This window comes from Mustela nivalis (genome assembly GCF_964662115.1).
Source record: "Mustela nivalis genome assembly, chromosome: 19".
NCBI classification, from domain to species: domain Eukaryota; kingdom Metazoa; phylum Chordata; class Mammalia; order Carnivora; family Mustelidae; genus Mustela; species Mustela nivalis.
In genome coordinates, this window is record NC_139038.1 from 114,538 (window position 1) to 134,438 (window position 19,901).

Below are 19,901 nucleotides of genomic sequence, written 5' to 3' on the forward strand. Positions count from 1 at the left end.
GGCTTCACAGGCCCTGGGGGAGCCTCCCAAAGGCCGTGACATCCCAAGGCCACACAGGAGGGCCTGCTTGGATCCCTGCATGACAGACAACCTGCCCAGGAGGATGGGGAAACTGAGGCCCAGCTGAGCAGCGCACCTGGGGCCACAAGCAAGTCAGGCTCCTCTGGGCTGGGACCAGCCCTTCGCCTCCTCCCTCTACTGCCTGTGACTCAGTGTCCCTGGGGCAGGTGGCTCCCTACTTTCTTCCCAGCCGTGGCTTGGTCCAAAGCCCTTTCAACACACGCCCAGCCCTCAGCCAACAAGGACTCATTCAGCCTCAGGGAGGGCAGGGCCGGGGGAGCCGAGGGGAACATTTTTTCAAAGTGTAAGTCATGCTTCCCTCAAAGGGCAAGGAGAGGCCATTCCTAGGATAGGAAACGGGGCCACCAATAAGCGGTAAGACATGGCCCACCTCGTTCGCAACCAAGGGTGCCCAAATCAAAACTCACCGGACGGCAGAGCACGGAGACCTCCCTGACGCCCAGCGGCCTCTGTCCCTGCAGGGAGGTGCACGGTGCAGCCCCTCGGAGCGGGCCATGCAGAATCTCCATGAGTGTGAGTGCCCGTGTCTGTCGATGCCGGGAGCCCAGGAAGCAGCAGGCAGAGGGACCCCTGGAGGCACAGGTGTGCGCCAGCGGCAGACAGCAGGCGGCGTGAGGGCTCTGTGTCCTCGGGAGTGATCGCCACGGGTACTTAGAGTGGATTGGGCAGGCTGCGGGACAACACAGCACCAGAAATGCACTTAACAAAACTGGTGTGTGTGGCTGTGTGTGCGTGCATGTGTGTGAGTGGTTATGTGCGCACACATGTGTGGCTGCGTGTGAGCGTGAATTCGCATGCGTGTGTGCACACGTGTGTGTGTAGCCGTGTGCATGCACACGTGTGAGCATCTTTGCTCACGTGCACTCAGACTTCCATGGGTGCCAACCATATCACTGACCCAGGTCACCCTGGAAAGTGGCTGGAAGGGACAGGACTTTCCCCCCTACTTCATCATCCGGGGTTTTACGGGGATGAGTTCACCCTGGATTTGAGGGAAAAGCCCCCTGGGGACTTTTCGTGACAGTCGCTCCCACTGCAGAGAGCATGAACAAAGCCACATTGTCTGTCGGCCTTGGTTTCCTCAACTGCACGCTGGGGTGGCAGCCCTCTCCTGTTTGGTCCTCACGGCCCAGCGGTGGCATGGTTGGGGGGGCTGGGCCGCTGGGCCTGCCTGTCCACCCCAGGGGCTCCCCACCCCACCCTGGGCTCACAGTTTCGTGGTGGTGGCTACAAGGCCCGTGCAGCCTCCTCAAAATGAAGTTAATTAAAATTCAGTAAAAGGTAGCAGCTGCTCGTTTGCACCAGCCACGTCTCAGGGGCTCAGGAGCCAGTGACTCAGACCCGGGGCTCTCCATCAGCGCAGAAACTTCCACCGGACAACGCTGCCAGAAACATCCCTCAGACCTCATCTGGTTCTCAAAACTCAGTTTCCTTCCCCCGTTCTGTCTGATGCCTTCCTAAAAGGGTCTTGAGGGGAACCGCGTCCCTTTCTGCCCACTGGCCCAGCTTTGTGGGGTCACAGACCCCAGGCTCCCTGTGCCCCCACGAGGGGCATGAACGCTGCTCCGACACTCCTCACAAGCCAGGCTTGCTTACCCGCCGGCGGCGTGGGCCCCAAGCTAGGCCGCTAATCCCCCAGCCAGCCACGGGTGAGACGGGGCTGGGCGGTGTTCGGCCCTCGGCCCACATCATTATGCATTTTTCATGTGAGGCAAACGGTTCTTTGAGCGTTCGTCTTCCGATATGGGGCAATCCCGACACAGCAGCCGTGGGCCTTTGAAGTGTTTCAACCCAGTATTAATAAATCATGGGGCAGAGACTGCAAGCAGACCGTTAACTGTTGGAAGGCCAGGCTCGAGACGGTCATTTTGCAGGAAGGAGGATGAGGCCAGGCCGAGAGTGGAGGGACCAGCCTCTGTGCTCAGGCACAAGGAGGCCCCATTCTGCTCCCTCGTGCCCATACTGTGTGGCCTCAGCCAAGGCCCCTGCCTTCTCAGGGTCCGAGGCAGGCTCCCAAACCTGGGAATGGGTGCACAAAGCCCTGTACAGTCTGGGGCTGCTGACTGCTCAGGCCCACGCCCACAGAGCCCAGCCTCGGTCCTAGCGTGGGGCCTCCCCAGCCTCGTCCACACACTCAGGACCCAGGGAAGCAGCCACCAGGGTTGGGCTGTGAGCTAAAGGGCCTGGAATTGTGTGAGCTGGGGACAAATGCAGTCATCAGTAAATACTACGTTACACAAACCAACAAATAAATAGGTCACATTAAAAACAAAAGTGAGAAATGCTCAAAGCCCATTGTTTTCCAGTAATTTCGCTAGGCTGTGCTGGAGGCTCCCCAAAGGATTCAGGTCTGTAGTGTGAATCTGATGCAACGGTGTGCCCCTGGCCGTCGACTCCCTGCACTGTGTTCGGTGACCTCACACAGGCAGCCTGAGACCAGCCCCGTGGGAGAGAGCATCTGCCCTGCTGAAACCAGGGCTTTCTCCCCCAAAGAGCCAGGAGTCAGTTACCCGCACCCCAAGGAGCCCTCCGCACCTTGGGCACTGTCTGCAGACAGACCATGTCAGGCCACACCCACTAGGAGGCTGCCTTTCTGAGCAGAGAAGCTGGTCATCAAGGGTAAACTGAGGCAGGCTGAAACAAAAGTGGTTAGGCAGGCTCTGTGGAGCAGGAGCAGGCACAGAGCAAGGAGACTGCGGGCTTGGCTGTGATCCCTTCTGCTCAGGTTTGAGGCCAGGGCTGTGGAGCACCGGGCGTCTGAGCCCCCAGCCGGTGTCCTGGCTGAGTAAGCTCCTGTCTGTTCTTCAGGCTGAAGACACAGGGAAACCAGGCCCCGAGGGTCACTCCGCTCAGGAGGAGGAAAGCACTCAGAGTGTTTAACCTCTTGCAAGCAGCAATCTAGGAGAGGCCTGAATCATCCCTCAAATGGTCCCTGCTGCCTCCAGGCTCCCCGACCTCTGGCCCCCAGGGCTGCTCACCTCCAGCAGAAAGCCACGGTCAGCCAACACCACCCACCCAAGAAGGAGATGGGCCCCCAACCACAGGGACCTTCCTCTACCTCAAGCAGGTCTGCATTCTGCCCAGAGGTCAGCTCTACACAGCCAGGGATGTGGGGGCCGCCAACAAGAGACAGGCAGGCAGGGCAGCCTTGGCCCACTCCCCGTGGCATCCAGAGACAGTCTCTGGCCCACACTGGAGTCCTGTGTGGCCTCCAAGGGTGGCAGACATCCACACCCTCAAACCAGCAGCCTCATAGGTCCCGTGGTCCTCAGAAAGAAAGGCTGGGCTGGAGGACAGGGGAGAGTTGCAGAACTGAGAGGACACAGGCCGCGGTGGGCAGCAGACAGACAGACATAGGAGGGAGCTGGAGCCAGCAGCTGGGTGGCTGGAGACAGGGAGTCAGGACGCAGGCACCTGGGGGCCAGGGACTGTGGTCTGAGGGCTCAAGAGCCAGGGGCCAAGGGCCAAGGCCAGGCAGGCTGGAGGTCTGGGGGACACGGAGCTGAGACTAAGGGTGGGCAGTCATGTGGGTGGTAAGCAGACCACAGGTGGACCACAGGGCAGCGTGGTCAGGAGGCTCAGGACTGGGGGCTGCAAGGTCTGGAGGACAGCAGCCCGATGGCCTGGGGGGCAGTGGGGCTGGGGACCAGAGCAGCCACCCACGGGCTGTGTGTGCAGGGTCAGCTGGCTCTGCCTCGGAATGCAAGAGGCACCAGCCTAGGCCCCCAGGGCCCTGAAGAGCCACAGACAGCCACCGGGGACCTGAGGTTTCAGCTGTGCAATCTTGGGCAAGCCACTCCCCCCACTCTGAGCCTGCTTGGCTCAGTAACGCCTACTCCTAAGCTACTAAGGATGCAGGGAAAGTGTACGACCTGTATGCACAGGCCTGGCCCAGCCGGGTCCCCATCCTTGCTGTGCTTGGCGGGGGCCTGTGGTTCCGTGTAGCCCAGCTCAGGCCTAGGCTGGTGTTCCCGCCTTTGTGGGAGCAGTGGCTCGGCAGCCTCTGCTCTTCTGGCTGACTCTGAAACACACTTCGGAAGATCACATGGGCACCCCCAGACCCCTGGCCCCAGGACCTGGCCCCAGCCCTGCTCTTTCATACCCAGCCCGGCAGTGGGGGCGAGGAAGGAAAGGAAGGGAGGGGCACTGCAGGGGAGGCAGGATGTGGGCCCTGCCTGGACCCAGCTTGCTGGGAGGAACCTGGCTCTCTCCTCTCAGGGAGCCACGAGGCTCTCCTTCCTCCCCTGGGTCACCCATCCCGGCCCGTAAATCACCTGCCCACGCAGCAGGTGCACCAACAGCACTGCCGGGGGCAGCCACGGGCCAGCAGGCTTGTCTGGAGGTGGCAGGTTCGGGGCCCTCTGGGTGGGTCTCAGGCCCTGGCATCCTGGGCAGGGCAGCGAGGAGCCAAGGGGGGGCCAGTGCTTCTGTGAGCCAGGGTGTCGGGAAATCTCGGGGATTACGGGAAAGTTGGCATCCCAATTCCCAGCTGGGCCAACTTAGGCTCGAAGAGACCCACTCAGAGCCCAGCTTGGAGCATCTTGAGCACATGGTGGGCCTGCCCCCAAATGCACCTTCTCCCCCAGCCTGGGAGCTGGCCTAGGCTGGCCCGCAGGCCTCCTTGGGAATTTGTGGCACGTGACAGGTCTGGGGTACAGGAGGGGCAGCCCCAGCCTGGCTGGAGGAACTGCTTGGGGGAGCTCAGCCCTCACGACGGCCAGAGGCACTGGGCCCCTCTTCTGGGAGTCCAGTCCCACCGGACCTGGAGCTCTGACTCCCTGCCGAGACTCAGGTTGTTGGGCCACATAGTTTCCAGATGACAGCTGCTGCCCGCACAGGCCAGCACAGGTCGGATGGAGCAGCAGACTCTGCACTGGGCTGGGGGAGGCCCCCAGACGTCCGGGGATAGCCCAGACCTGCCCTCTCCTCCCGGCCCAGGCGCAGGGGACAGAGAGTGTCCAAGTCCGAGACACCACAGACCTTCGCAGAGCGTATAGGCCAAGCCGGGTCTGCAGTGTTGGGGAGAGGCAGCCGGACTGGCGGACAGACAGATGGTGGAGTCCCCAGACCCCAGTGTGAGAGCCGCTCTGCCCCGCTCGGTCTGTGACACTAGGCTGGGTGAGGCTCACTCAGCCAGCGTGCTCACGGTGCTCAGGGCCTGCCCTGGGGTTTGCAGCCGGGGACCCTCTCTCTAGTCCCATGTGGAAGCCCTCCAATGCGCTGGAGCAGGAGGGACAGGGAGCTGCCCCCAGAGACCACCACCCCTCCAGGCACCATCCTCAGAAGCCCCACTTTCCAATAGCTGCCCCTCCTCTTTCCACTTAAATGGATTTCCAAACTTCTGCAGCCACACACACGTGCTCTCTCACTAGGTAAATGAATGGAGGCCAATGTGGAGGTGAAGGGGCTGGGCTCTGGGGCTCAGGCCACGGGCCAGAAGTGTCACTCCAGCGAGCTGCTCTCCTGGAGGGACAGTAGCTCCCACTCCTTGGAAGGGTAAGAATTAAACTAAACGAGTCCTGTAAAATGCTTCACCCAGGGGTCTGACCCGATAAAGGTCAGCTGTCGCCGTATCTTGTGATCATGACCACCGTTCAAACCCACGCCCGCTGCCTGGTCCGTCCAGGGCTGGTGGGAAGCACCCGGGCCCCGGCCATAGGGGGAGCAGAGTTTGGGACCAAAATAAGAAATCAGACATTGCTGCTGCCCCAAGATCGAGAAGCTTCGAGGCAGCAGCGGCAGCTTCTCCGGGCCGGGCTGCGGACCCTGCAGAGACAGACTCCCACCTTCCAGAAGAGAGCCTGGAGCAGGGATGATCTGAAGGGGGAGAGCATCCCCCACCAAGGAAGGAAAAACCGGCTGCAGCAGAAATCCAGGCAAGCAGGAGCCGGGCCGGGAGGCTCACAGAGGCTGTTGGGCCTGACGGACGGATTTTAGGCTCCGCTCCTCATCTCTGATGACATGTTATTTATGTGACCTACAGGTTTCTATTCACAGAGTAATTTTCGCCTACCTCCCCGTCAAATAGAAGGCAAGTTTTCACCTTAAAGTCGTAGCTGAGCAGCGACCCAAGTAGCAGGAAAGGCCGTCCACATGAAAGTCGCCTCACAAAGGAGGCTTGACTGGCAGGTGAGGACAATAAAAGTCAGGATAATGTCCGGGCTATCAAAGCAGACCTGGGCGGGCCTGCGAGAACGGGCATGTCCCCAACAGAGGCCCCTCTCGCTCCTCACTTATCTGTCTCTCAGGGTCCCAAAGCACGAACCAACAGGCACACTGCTCATCGGCCCAGGGCGTTCTCTCTGTAAACACTTTCTAAATCCTGACCGAAGTCTGGTTACCGTTCAGCCGAGACGGAAGATGAGAAGGAAGGGACCACACCATTCAGCCGTCCGGACCCCTTCCTCACCGAGCATTGCCTCTTGTCTTACTTCCGCCCTCTCCCCAGGGGTCCTTACGGATACTCTAACTCACACCCTGTAATTCCTGAACATGGTATCAGCATGCGACGGGAGAAAGCACGCTGTCAGGGGTCAGCAGCTCCTGGCTCGGTCACCGGGCTGCCCTCAGATGGAGCTGAGCTCCCCCGATGCTCGGATTCCTTGCCTGTGAGAGTAGGGACAGAACCTACCTGCATGGTCCCATGGGAGTCCCGTGGGAGAGCTCAGCAGCTCAGGGGTGAACAACCATGAGCCAGCGTCTGGCACAGTGTACTGCGCGGAATGGCACACAGGACACCCTGCAGCTCAGAGGCAGCCCTCGCCGCCCCCCAGACCCAGCCCCTCCGCTCTGGTCTTCCACACACTCACAGGGGGCCCTGCTCCTCGGAGTGCATTCCTGAGTCCGGGATCTCAAGGGGAACTCTCGAAGGGGTGGCTCTCTGGGTGGCCCAGCTCTAAACCTCAGACAGTGGCAGGGCTCAGTTTCCCCTCCTACAAGATGGACTGAGCCACCTACCAAAGCCGTGGGAGGCTAATGAGTCAGTGTTTGTAAAACGCTTTGCGGATCAGATGAAAGGGGCCGCGGGCAGGGGGGCTGCCCGCTGGAGGCAATTACTGTGGGTACGCATGCACACTCAGCCCAGCTCCCTATGCCCCACACGCAGATCTCAGCCCCGGGCCCACATCTGGGCGGGCAGGTGGGCGGGCCTCCCAGTGGGGCTGCAGGTCCTGCCCCAAGAGGGGCCGGGAGGGGCCTGCACTGGGCTGGGTGGTGACCTCGGCCCTTGACAGCCAGCAGGTTGGTTGTAGGGAGAGAGCAGGACGTAGGGGCCCCACCCCCGTGGTCTTCCCGTGCCGGGCGCCCTAACCCACCCAGTTCACAAACTGCAGCGGGAGGTGGGCATACTCTCTGCCCAGATCCCTGGCGAAAATGCCCCGTGTTCTGGAACCAAGACTGAGAGCAGATAAGGGAAGCACCCACAGCAGCCGCAGGCCCACAGCCTCCCCACCCATCACGTGCCCTGTGGACACAGCAGGAAGAGAGACCTAGGAAGCCCCTCGAGCGTCCCTGAGGGCGTTGGGGAGCAGGGCCCCTGCCCCAGCACAGCTCTGCAGGCCCTCCCTGCTGCCAGGCAGGGATCCCTGGAGGAGTGAGGGTGAGGGTCGGCTCTGGGCACAGCATCCAAGACTTGAACTGAGAAGGGAAAATGCCACTGGGCCCCACATTAAAAGGACAACAGTCTGGATTTGGGGCCAAAGTATAGGATCAAAATTAAACTTCACCGGTTCTTTCTATGCTTTCTCATGCAGACACAGGTGATTTTAGAATGACAGGTATGGCTCCCCTTCCCTCACTAGTGGATGCTCTGGCCTGGAAAATCAGCCTCTGCCAGTGCAAGGACTTGGCCCTGCCCTCTAGGTTCTTCAGGGAAGGAATGAAGAAATGAGTCCCCTTGGGGAGAGTTCAGAGAGCAGCTGACTAAGGAGGCAGGTCACAGTTACCTAAGGAATAACTCTAGCCCCCTCCTTATTTGGAATGGTTAAATTTAAACAGCAGGGTGGGCACAGAGAGGGCACAAAAGCAGCCCGTTTCCTGGAGAGCCACACCTCCACCCCGGGAGGCAGACAGAGAAGTGGCCTGGGCCCTCAGCACGCTCCGGCAGACCCCATCTCCCAGCAGGACCCCCGGCGAGGTCAGAGGCATGGGTCGCTTGCAGAAATACCTCGGAAATGCCAGATTCTGCAGAGAACCCACCTGCCAGCCACTGCCCAGAGCTCCATCTCCGCACAGCCAGAGGGACACCAGTACCCCCAGCCCCTGGCAGTAACCCAACAGAGCCCTGGGCCCATCCGTCATGGTCAGGATCTGAGACCCACCTGGCTGCAGCCACTTCCGTTGCACACGAGGAGCAAAGAGACGGGGGCGCCCGGGGCCATCCCTAGCCAGGCCGCTGTGGATCAGACCAAAGGTGCCTTGCCAAACACACGCTGGTCTGCTCTGGCTGGAAGCCCAGAGGGTCACACAGCCAGACCAGGCCAAGGATGGGGCTCCTCTCTGTAGCCCCAGCTGGACAGAAGCCCTGACATGACTGGCATCGGGAGGCAGGCCCTCCTCTGGGCTCTCACAACAGTTTCCAGCTGGCAGCCCATCTCCTGTGCACCCACTAAGGACCAGAACTCCTCAGGGACCATAGCCCGGTGGAGGCCCTCTGTGAGTGGCGCCTCCGGGCTGACCCTAAGAACGCAGGAGTCCCCTGCTCCAGAGAGTTCTGGAGGGAGATAAGCGGTCCCTCTTCCCTGGGGTCCCTCTGCCCTGGGGCCCAGCAGCATGGCCCCTGGCCATGTGTACAGACGGCCTCCAGGAGGAGGGAGGGGTCCCCTTCCTGGGTGGCTAGGGGCATCCCACCTCCCCAGCATTTTCCCCAGGGCCCCAGGAGCCCAGGCAGCCGTACCCCCACCTGCCCACAGAGACAGCTCGGTTTCTCAGTCTCCTCTGGACCCATGGGCTCAGAGACAGCCTTCCACCTTCCCACATCCTGGGTACCCTCAGAGCCATTTGCAAGAATGAAGTTCAGGAAAACCCATAGTGATGCGCATGAACTTGGGCCCTAAAGATGATCTAGACCCACGAGGACCTCGACATAGGTCTGACCAGACGGCTCCCTCCACAGACAGGGAAACCAAGGCCCAAAGAGAGCTGGGCCTCTAGGCACATCCCTGGTTCCCAACCCTCCCCAGAAGCTGAGGGTATGAGTATTTGTCATTCTCCCTGTGGTTGGATTAGGTGTCCCTAAGACGCAGAGGGAATAGACTAGAACAGCCTCTAGGTAGGCTCCAGGCCCCAAGGCAGTCACCCCTTCACCTTCAGTCAGGGACTCCTCAACTCAGTTTCCCTGGTGAATCTCCGGCCCTCTCTTGTAGTCAGGAGAGTCATTCCCCAAGACATCCCTCCTCCAGGATCTAACTTGGGCTGACCCTGAGGGAAAAGGCCCAGGAGCTCTGGACCTCTCCCATCCCTACACGCTCTGTTCTTCCTGTGGCTCTATCTTTTCTCCCCACCCTGGCAGCAGGAAGGACCTGCCAGAGACCTGTGACTCAATGGGCAGTCAGTGTTTCTGGTCATGACCGAGAGGGAGAGAGAAAACCCCACAAGGCCTGTACCATCAGCCCAGAAACAAGAGCCCGAGGTCAGCTTGAAGCTTCCCACGGAGCTCAGGTCCCAGACCGCCACTGTGCCCCCTGCCCCATACTCACAGGTCCCGGGCGAGCACCAGGCAGCCCCTTCCCATGTCGTGACCAAGGAGGGCCTCCCCCAGGCTGGGGGGAGAGCAGGACAGAGCCACGGTGCACGGCCACGCTGCACAGCCATGGTGTGGCTGGCAGGAACCACAGATGTCGTGTTGGGTTTTTAGCCTCCCTGCCAGCTTATGAGAGACACGCTCAAACATTAAGAAGATGCTAAAAACTTTCCAAGGTCCTCCTTTTAGTTTTTTCAAAATGTGGCCTGCTGGCCTCCACATTAGGCAACCTCTTCTGAATCACAGGCTCTATCCGCCCCCAGCAAGCTCAGGTCATCAGCATCTTGGCCCCCGGAGATGGGACATATGTCAGGCCCCCCGGAATCCAGCATCTGGCTGGGATTCCGGGTCCTGGCATCCCTGCACTGAGCACAGACCCTGCAAGCAGGGAAACAAGGCCCACATGCTCCCTGGGGTGGCAGCCGCTTGTCCAAGGAGAGCAGAGGAAGGGGGGACGGCCGCTTCTCTCCAGCTGGAGTGAGGTCCCAAGAGCGAGGGTGCCAAAGCCGCGGTGAGGCAGGGGTGTGGACCCACTGTGTGCTCCAGAGAGACAAGGCCCTGTGGTGAGGGAGAGCAAGGCCGCTGGGCCCTGGCACCCACATCCCCTGGGGACCCCTCACACACAGCCCTCAGTGTCCTTGCGTCTGCACAGAGGTGGGCTTTCAAATTCACACACAGGTCCCTTCTACTCCAAGTAGGACCCACACGCCTGTCCCCAGCCTCGGACCAGCCGGCATCCTGGAGGCCACCACTGGCCCTCCCTTGCCCCCACTCAGCTACCACCCAGTGCAGGCCCCAGTGCTCCTCACCCTCCAGGCCTCCTCTCCGATGCCCCTGTGTGAATATCCCCAGGGGTCACTGTCCAGCCCCTGAGCCCCATCATCGTCCTAACACGCCCACCCCAGTCCCTGCTGCAGCCCCGTCGGCAGCGCAGGCCGCCCCTGGCCCGGGTCTCTCACCCCGCCCCCGTCTGGCCTGGAGGATTCTGAGGCTTCAAAGAGACCGAGCGGCCACCATGAGGGGATTTAAAGAAAACTACCGGGTAAACGGCAGTGCAGTGGACATCAGAGAAGCAAAGACCAAGATGGCCCTAAACATCCAGGTACCGTCATGGTACATCTGGGTAAACTGAGGACCGGCACAGAAGAGCGTCTTGCCCTGTCACAAGTCCCACGCCTGTCTCAGTCCAGCTCCCTGAGGGTCAAGCCCCCTCCCTCCCTTTCCCCTTCTGTCTCTGTCTGTCTCTGTCTCTGCCTGTCTCTGTTTCTCTGCCTCTGTCTCTGTCTCTCTCTCTCTACCTCTCTCTTTGTCTGTCTCTGACTCTCTCTGCCTCTGACTCTCTCTGTCTCTGCCTCTCTCTGTCTCTGATTCTGTCTCTGCCTCTCTCTGTCTCTGTCTCTGCCCCTCTCTCTCTGCCTCTGTCTTTCTTTGTCTCTGTCTCTGACTCTGTCTCTGCCTCTCTCTCTATCTCTGACTCTCTCTCTCTGTCCCCTCCCATCTCTCCCATCACAGCTCTCTTGGGAAGAGAGCTATGGGACACTCTGCCCTCTCAGTCCCCCGCCCCTCCAGGCCCAGCAGCCCCAGAGGAGCTAAAGGTGAGTCCAGCCTGGCCCCTCAGAGCAGGGGCTTTGTTCTGCCCCCAGGGGAGGGTGTGGAGGTCCCGGGCAGCATCCCAGCCGGCTGGACAAGGCCCCTCTGAGCCTCCTCCTGCGGGGCCCATTCAGAAGCCCGACTTACGCAGGCCCCAGCCGGGATGGAACTCCTCCACGGTGGGGCCCCACTCCAGCCCTCCCTTCTGCGCCTGGCCGGGCTGCCCTGGAAATGACAAAGGCCAGTTAGTCACTTCCCTGGAATTGTCCCATCCAGCTGCCCCATCCTAGATAAACAAGCCAGCGCTGTGCCCAGCATGTCCAATGTTCCCAGACGCTCCCCGTACCCCACACGGCCACATGGTCCCTCTGGGGGGCTCCAGGCCTGCCCACAGGCAAAGGCGGTGGGGTGGGCCACCCACCAGGTGCCCAGGGTTGCAGCCTTTGCCCTCTCCCAGCCCCACCCCAGTGAAGCCCCTGTACTTTGGGGTGACATCATCCCCATCTCGGCCGTGTTTGAGGAAAAGTCCCCATTGGCGGGAGGAGGATGACCCTGTGGCATTCCCAGAATAGCCCCCAAAGCTGCCCGCCACCCCAGGGATGCCCGGAAACCACGCCCAGCTGAGGACAGAGGTCACCGGGCTCCCAGGCCTTTGATGTTCAAGGGGCCTTGAAGATAATTCCAGAAGAGGAGCAGGGCCACAGCTCCCCCGGGAGCTGTCCACGGGAGTCAAGGGGATTTCTCCATTCCACTGGGAAGGAATGAATGATTGACTGAATGAACCAACGAAGCCGAAAGTGTGGGACATGGAAGGAGGGAAGGGGTCTCCCTGGGGCCTCTGGAGGGCACCCTGCCCAGTGTGGCCTCCAGAACCGTGGGACGTGAAACCTGCTGTTCTCAGCTGATGTCTGGTCCTTGGTTGCGACAGTCATCGTGGTATCATGGGAGAGTGCACGCTAGGTGTGGGTCGCTGCCCCCCGGCGAGGGAAGGACTGGCATCACCCCATGTCAGAGATGGGGGCCAGCAACAGACTTGGAGGACCTGCCCAAGGTCACATAAGATCACTGGCTGCCATCTCTGCTGGGCGTTAGGCCTCAGGCACTGCATCTGCCAGGGGACTGTCCTGGACTCTGAGCCCTCGTGGTGATGCGAGCATTCCAAGAAGCCAGCCGCTGACAAGGACACCTGCTATGAGCAGACGCAGGCACAGCATGATCACAGTGGATCATCCGTGGAGATCACAGCGGGGCCACAGCCTCTGCGGGGGGAGGGCCTCTGCCTTGGCCCCGGGTTCCTGCCCCAGATGTGGATGAGCCCCTGGCTGAGGTGGCCCCCACCCCAGGGCCCAAAGGAGCACACCTGGCGGACCCAGGCCAAGGGAGGAGGGCAGCCTGATGGGGAGAACTGGCCCATCTGCCCCCCAGGGGCCTGCAGCCACACCCATTGTCTTTCCAAGTGGGCTTTTTCTGTGGCCACTGGACACTCAAAAGGAAGGCAGAGGACCCATCGGGGACAGGGGCCAGATATCTGTTCCAGGGAGGCTGCACTGGGGACTTGGGGTCTCAGTGGGAGGTGGTCTGTGTGTCTCTTAGTGACACCTGGCACGTCCCGCAGGGCTGACTGGGGCCTCCCTGGGGGTTTGAAGATGCTGGAGGGAAAGCCCTGGGGGTATGCCCTGCCCCCTGCCAGAGGAGGCGGCCTCAGGACCCAGGAGGCACATCCCCATCCCACCCAACAAGAGGCACATGCCTAGCGTCCTGCCTCACAGCCTGGAGTGGGCGCTATGCCCAGGCCATGTCCTGCCAGAGGACGCCCCCATCCTCTGGGCCACATGGAGGCCACAGCCCGCACCTGGCCTGTGTCCCTTCCATCTGACGTCCAGCAAGAGCTGCACAGGAAAGCTGCAGGCCCAGACCATGACAGTGAGCATGTGTGCAAAACAGGGAAGCCTAGAAAGAAGCCACGGTAGGCTCCCAAACCTGAATGTCGTGGGTCCTGTGCACAGGGAAATGTGCTGACTGAGTGCAGGCCCTCAAAATGCAGCCTGCAAGCCCCTCTCTCAAATGAAGAAACCAAGGGCAGAGGTGTGAGCCACGCCCAATGTCACAGCTGGGCCCGGAGAGACCTACCCCCAGGGGGGTGCCCCCTGTGGCCAGCACCCGCCTTCATTGTTGGTCACAGGCGTCGAGGTCTACATGGGGTCACATGTCCCCACAGCGGACCGTGCATCTGGACCGTGGACACTGGCTGCCCGTCCTGTACTCCGGCCCCAGAGACCACGCAGGAAGGAAGTCAGGTCAGAAGGACCCCAGAGCCCCAGGGAGGAGCTAGCTGTCAGAGGCTGTCACACACCCTGGGGCTATGGGTGTGCTGAAGCCTGGGTGAGGAGCGGGCGGAGAAGGCTAGTGTGGGCTCTCCCGCAGACCCGGGGCTGAAGCCTGAACCACAGAGCCATACTCTTAGGGGCGTGCTGGGCTCTGGGTGGCAGGAGACAGATAGGATGTTGGTTCCCTCTCTGAGCCTTGGTTTCCCCACCCCTCAGTTGGGTTCCCGCTAGAGAAGGCCGACTCATGGCATTCCTGGCCCCAGACTCCCAGCCCAGCCTGCACGGTGGATGGACGGCCCCACGACAGGGCTGGATTCTGGTGCAGGGGGATGGGTTGGAGGGTAAGGAGCCTGTCCCATGGGCTCCCTGCCCCTACACCCACAGAGCGGCTGGCGGGACACTTCCTGGCTGCCTGACAGCCTGCGGGTGACTTCTGGAGCCCAGCCAGATGCCGTAACCCGTCCCGGGGGCCCCTTGGCATTCCTGGCTTTTGTTTCCGATGACGCAGGGTCCACCGGAAGAGGGGAGTTGTGGCGGGAAAGGGCCTCCATGTGATTCAGGATCCTCAGTGGGGTCTCAGCATCCTCACCAGTGGCAGGGACAGGGGACTGACCCTGAGGAAGGGTCCATGCAGCCCCACATGCAGAGCACAGGCAGGGGGCTGGGGCCTGGGTGCAGGGAGAGCAGGACTACTCAGGCCTTGGGGTCCCTGGGGTTCAGGGGGTCGGGCTGGGCCAGCAAGGCCCCTGCAGCAGGCCCCCCCTGGCCATGGCCATCAGCAGGGCCCCTCTGAGTTAAGGGCAGCAACAACTGTGCCCTATTTATAGCCTCACGTCCCTGTCCACGGGCTGTGGCCGGCAGAGCCCATCCACGAATTCCACTGTGATCAGTTTACATTTAAAATAAACGTTTCCTTAACTCAAGTCTGATCTCTGGCAGTGAATTTCGGGAAGTGCTGAGTCCAGGTCCAGACTCCAAGGGAGGCCTTGCCGCTGGGTGCTCAGGGACAGCAGTGACATGGCAAGCGAGAGGGTTCCCTGACCCCACCGAGAACCTACAGCTCTCTATGCCTTGTAGCCTCCCCAGCCAGGATACCCCAAGGGGGTCTGGCCCTGGCGCAGCCCCCATACAGCCTCTGTTCTCCCTACTGGAGCCCCATGTCATATGGGGCACATGGGATGTCACATGGGGTACCTCTGTACACTTTGCAGAAGGGCTCTCATCCTAGGGCAGGTAACCCAAGGGGCAATCACGGGGCACCAGAGGGATGCCAGTGGGGTTAGATCTAACTTCGCAGCTCTTCCCAAAGACGCCCCAACCTCCTCGCTCTGAATGCAAAGGGATGCTCGGAGATCATTTGGAAAACACAAAAGGCAGCCTCCTAACCTGTGACAGCCACAGTCAGCACTCGGCTGTCCCTTAGGACTCAGTCCTGTCTGTCCCAGGCCCAGCAGGTCCCCTGGAAGGTGGATAAGAGAAAGAAGAGACAGGGAAGAGGCCGGGGCACCTGACATGTGCTCATGGCACCTGCTCCCTGGAGCAAAGACCAGGGAGGGGACCTCAAACACAGCCCCGGCCAGACTCCCAGTGAGGCCATGAAGCCTCCAGACCCTCCCAGCAAAGCCTCATTGCCTCTCTCCACCAACCCACATTCTCCTGGGAAGGCTTCTTGTAACCAGCTGAACAAAGGCCCCCGGCCCGCGTTCGGATAAGGGGTGCAGTCACAAGCCCCTGCCTTGGGAGCCCACACACAGGCCAGAGCCGGCCAAAACAAGGGCAGTATCCAGAGCATGAGGGGCATGCAAGCCGACGCCCGCCAAGGTGGGCATGCTATGAGCCCCCCGACACAGGAGGAAACCGAGGCTGGGGGCTGAAGCAGAGCCTGCGGTCAGGGACCCGGAGTTTGGCCGTAGGCTCGCCCACCCCCAAGGCTGAGTGCCGGATTACGGGTCCACAGAGGAGGCTGACGGAACTGCAACAATCCTGGGTGAAGACAAAAATGGGCCCTGACCCCGAGGCCATCCCTCGGGCAGCGGAAAGCACAGTTTCTTCAACAACGAGGCAGCAAACACGCGGGGCCAACAGTGTGCTCCAGTCGGTGCTGCAGGGAGGGTACAGCATGGCAGGGGGCGCTGTTTCAGGAACAGGCATCCAGGGGCTGCTGCCAAAGAGGGTTTTGATGCTGAATAGGAGTTTTCCTCCAGGGAGAAGCAGGGCGTGTGGACGGGTGTCGTCTGTGAGCGTGCTGAGGGCCTCGTGCACCAGCAGGGGAAGGTGAGGGGGAGCCCCACACGTCCCACTGTCCTCACTGCAGCTGCCCGCTCTTCCAGCACCCTGGGGCCCCTCCCATTTGCTTCCAACACCCTCCCCTCCCGCAGAAGCGTCTTGCTGGGAACCGGAGGTGTGCAGGGCAGGCACCCACTCAGCGGGGGCCAGAGCTCCCGAAGCCAAGACAGCAGGCACTTCCTGACCCCGGGCTCAGATCCCGAGGGGAGGCTGGGAGGGGCTCCGAATGGTGGCATTCCAGCTGGCATTCCAACTCCTACTACACAATTTGTCCATTTCCTGCCCTGGCTGCAAATTTCAACCATTTCCCTCACGGCCACCTCCGGCCTCTGCCCGCTGCCTGGCCTGGCGCTGACCCTGGCAGGGGACAGGATGGTCCTTGTCCTGCCAGCTCAGAGTTTAGAAGCAGCCATGCCTTCAGCCAGCATCCTGCTGAGAGGCCCCTGGACACAAGGAGGGGTGCCGGGCCAGAGTGTCAGGGAGACTAGGGTCTAACCCCTGCCATGCAACCCCCGTCCACTATGTCAGGCACCTGCCTTGGGGCCATGCGGGGCTGGAGACACTGGTAGGAGGTGGGACACAGGCACTCACCACATGCCAACGGTTGTTACCCTCCATTGAGGGAGGCTGGACTCCGGGTGGGGACCCAGGACTGAGCCCGGGCCTGAAGCATCAGCTGTTTCAGGCCCAACACTCAGATGCCCAGCACCCTGCCCCCCAGCAGGCCGAGCTGTACAGATTCCAGGAGACCTGGCAGGGGTACATCCGGGACCATGGCAGAGCAGACAGCTCTTTCTCTGTGTGCACTCCCCCTAGGTTCAGAGAATGTCCCACCTGTGCAAGCAGGATCCCCATGATGAGGTGAGGGTGTCCCATCTCCCTTGCAGCTAGAACGCAGTCCCGAGACCTGCCCCTGACCATCCCTTCACCTGGTTCGCAACTCTGAGTAGGGCTCCCCGGGAAGCTGGTATGGGAAGGCTGGTTCCAGTGGCACAGGTGGCCCCGTTGCCCCTTCCCAAGGGCTGGTGGCCTGCAGCACCCCAAGGTTATTTAGGGTCTGTTCAAGTCCTATGCACAGAGTCTGGGGGCTACCCTTAGTAAGTGACCTTAACAAGTGTCCTTGGCCATGAACTAGTTGGAGCAGGCCCTGCTGCTAATAGCTAAGGAAGCCAGGCCCCCGGGGAGGAGGTCCCACAGTGCTGGGGTCCATGGGCACTCAGTGAATGGAAGCAGCTGCCTGTGGTTCTGACCCAGCTTGGAGAGCCGTCCTGCTCACCTCTGAGTTCCCAGCCCCAGCCTGGCCCTGTCAGGAAGGGCCTTTCCTTGATGCCCACATGGGGTTGAGCTCTCTTTGTCCACAGAAGCAGACACCCAGCTGAGCCCCTAGGGGTGGGGATGGAAGACCCCTGCCTCCCAAGCCCTGTAGGAGCAACACCAGGCCCTAGGAGCTTCCAAGGGGCTGCACAAAACCACACCCTTGAGAAACCCTGACGGGGCTCCCTTCCCCTTGTTCAGGCCCCGGAGCTGGGCCAGACCTCCTGCTCTCTGTTACAGTCCCCAGAGCACACTCTCCTGGGGGAGCTCCCAGAGCCACTGGTCGGGGCCGGCACGGCAGGGACCCCAGCATGGCCTGGCTCAGGCTCAAGCCAGAGTTTGCACGGCCAGCCCAGAAGAGCCGGTCATGTCTCTGAATGAGGGATGCCGTTGCTCTCCGTGGGTCAGAGGGACCTAAACCCACCGACCACCAACCAGTGACCTTGTTCCAACAGCACCGTGCTGACCATGTGAGGAAGAAGCCCAGAGAGGGAGAGAGGGCCGAAGGTCGCCCAGCTTGCTGCCCCTCCCACCGAACCAGTGACCAGTGGTCTGTATGGTGGGGGGGTTGCAGGAAGGGCAGAGAGCGCCCTGCGGACGCAGCCCCGGGGGTGGCCCCACCGAGGGGAAGCCAGGAGGACACAGGGTGCAACGCAGGGCCAAGAGCACATAAAGGGTGTGTTCATTCAGGCCGCGTGGGGCTGGGCGCCCTCCAGCACAAGCTGTGAACCCAGACAGATTTTCCATGCTGAGGCCCAGGGTCCCCGCCAGCCTGCTGTTAAGAAAAAGTCACAAGGCTCCGCCAGAGCAGCTCAGAGAGACAGGACAGCCCTCCAACACATGCTAGCTGAGTGATTTAACGGCAGAGCCTGCGTGCACTATTTATGTAATAAATCCGTCCATTTGGGGGTTTTCATACATCCTAGGAGGCTCCTCCCCAGCCCCACCCACCCCACCCCCAAACACAGAATGCTGAGAAAATCTCATTTCACAGGTTCCCATAAAGCCAGGTGCAAAGCAGCCGCGGCATGCGTGGGGCCCGGCTGGGAAGGAACACTGCTGCTGGCAGCCGGAGGGGGAGCATGGAAATGAGGCTTCAGTAGGTGTGACTGTCCCCCAGCAGGCAGGTGGCTCTCTGGAAAGACCACAGGGACAGCTCCTGGGCCTTCCTCTGGCCAGGACTGTGCTCTGGGGCAAGGCATCAGCACCCCAGGGCAGAGGTCGCATCCCAGCCAGAGAAGGTCCTAGTCCAACTTGCTGACCAGTGGCCACACTTAGACACTAAAGCAAAAGCTTTGGGCACACCCTTGAAAACCCACTTCTGGGCTAAATACTCAGGGTTTGTGGACTAAATTTCAGCCCCAACATCAGAACAAACCCTGCTGACTGGAAGCACAGCCTTCAGTCAAACCTGCGCCGGGAAGTGAACCAAAAGCCTCCTGGTACTTGGCTTGGGGTCACTGGGGAGCGGGGGGCAAGGGGGCACAAGGAAACAACGTCTTCCAAGACAGCTCCCACCTTGGAGCCCAGCAGAACCCTGGGACCAGGGCTCCCAGCCTCTTCCGCGGTCCGGGGCCTGCTCTCCCCCACCAGCCACTGCGACTACAGTTGGTTTGCTTTGGGAGGGAAAGTGGGGTATGTGTAGGGTGACAGGCTGGTCACACATGGAGCGCCCCCAGGCTTCACAGTCATCCCAAGAGCAGGAGTTACAGTTCCCTATCACAGAAGAAGGCTCAGGAGTCTGGGGGCATGAGGGGGCTTGCCAAGGCCCCTAGGAGAAAGGGACAGACAGTGCTCAGAACTGAGCCCCCCCCAGAGCCCACTGCCCATCCAGGGGCAGACGGGGCCCTGCCTGCTCCGGAGGGTATGGATCTCAGCAGATCGGCCCCACGGCCCCACCGTGCAGAGGTGAGAGGCAGATGAGGTCCCCACTGCATGTGTGCCCCAGGAGGCCAGGCCCCATGGGCCAGCTCTTCCTAGAGCCCCGACTCCCCAACCAGCCACCCCGGACCTAGGCCAGCGGCACCAGCACCAAGCACACAGCCAGACAAGCAGGCCACAGGCGGCCACGGGTGGCTCTCAGGCATGTGCCTCCCCAGAGCAGCCTGGGCTGTCAGTCGGTAGCAAACACGACGCGTCTCTAATAAAACAAATCATCTGAGGCCGGGGAAGCCACAAGAGGAAACAGCTGTGCGCTCTTGGCTGTGAACACGCGTTTCCACACCCGTCTCCCCGCTCCCCACGCCGCTGCTGCGGAGCTCCGGACGCTTGGCCGGGTTCGGGCAGCAGAGCACTCTGTGCCATGGAGAGCAGAGCCACAGAGGCCCCACGCGCACCCCAGTCACGTGCACGTGGACGCCGGATCTGCGGGCTGCACTAAGTGCCGCCGACCCTGACACGACTGCGCCCCTGCAAAGGCCATCTCAGCCACAAATACCAAAGTCTCTGTCCACAAAGACTCATGCTGGGAGGTTCACACGGGTGTTATTCATAACTGTCCCCAAAATGGGATGCATGCAAATGGCCACCAGGTGGTGAGGTGGGGTGCACAGGTGGGGTGCACA

The 19,901-nt window shown here is 61.2% G+C and overlaps 1 long non-coding RNA gene across 2 annotated transcripts in view; it reads right to left on the bottom strand.

The window, feature by feature from the left end:
• LOC309854675 overlaps positions 1-8,470 on the bottom strand; it is a 34,266-nt gene extending 25,796 nt beyond the window's left edge. For both annotated transcript variants that reach the window (XR_014306345.1, XR_014306346.1), the window contains exons 1-2: positions 8,400-8,470; positions 489-751 (exon numbers count right to left, since the gene is read on the bottom strand). This is a non-coding gene — a long non-coding RNA (uncharacterized lncRNA). The remainder of the gene's footprint in view (positions 1-488; positions 752-8,399) is intronic.
• Positions 8,471-19,901: the final 11,431 nt, after the last annotated feature.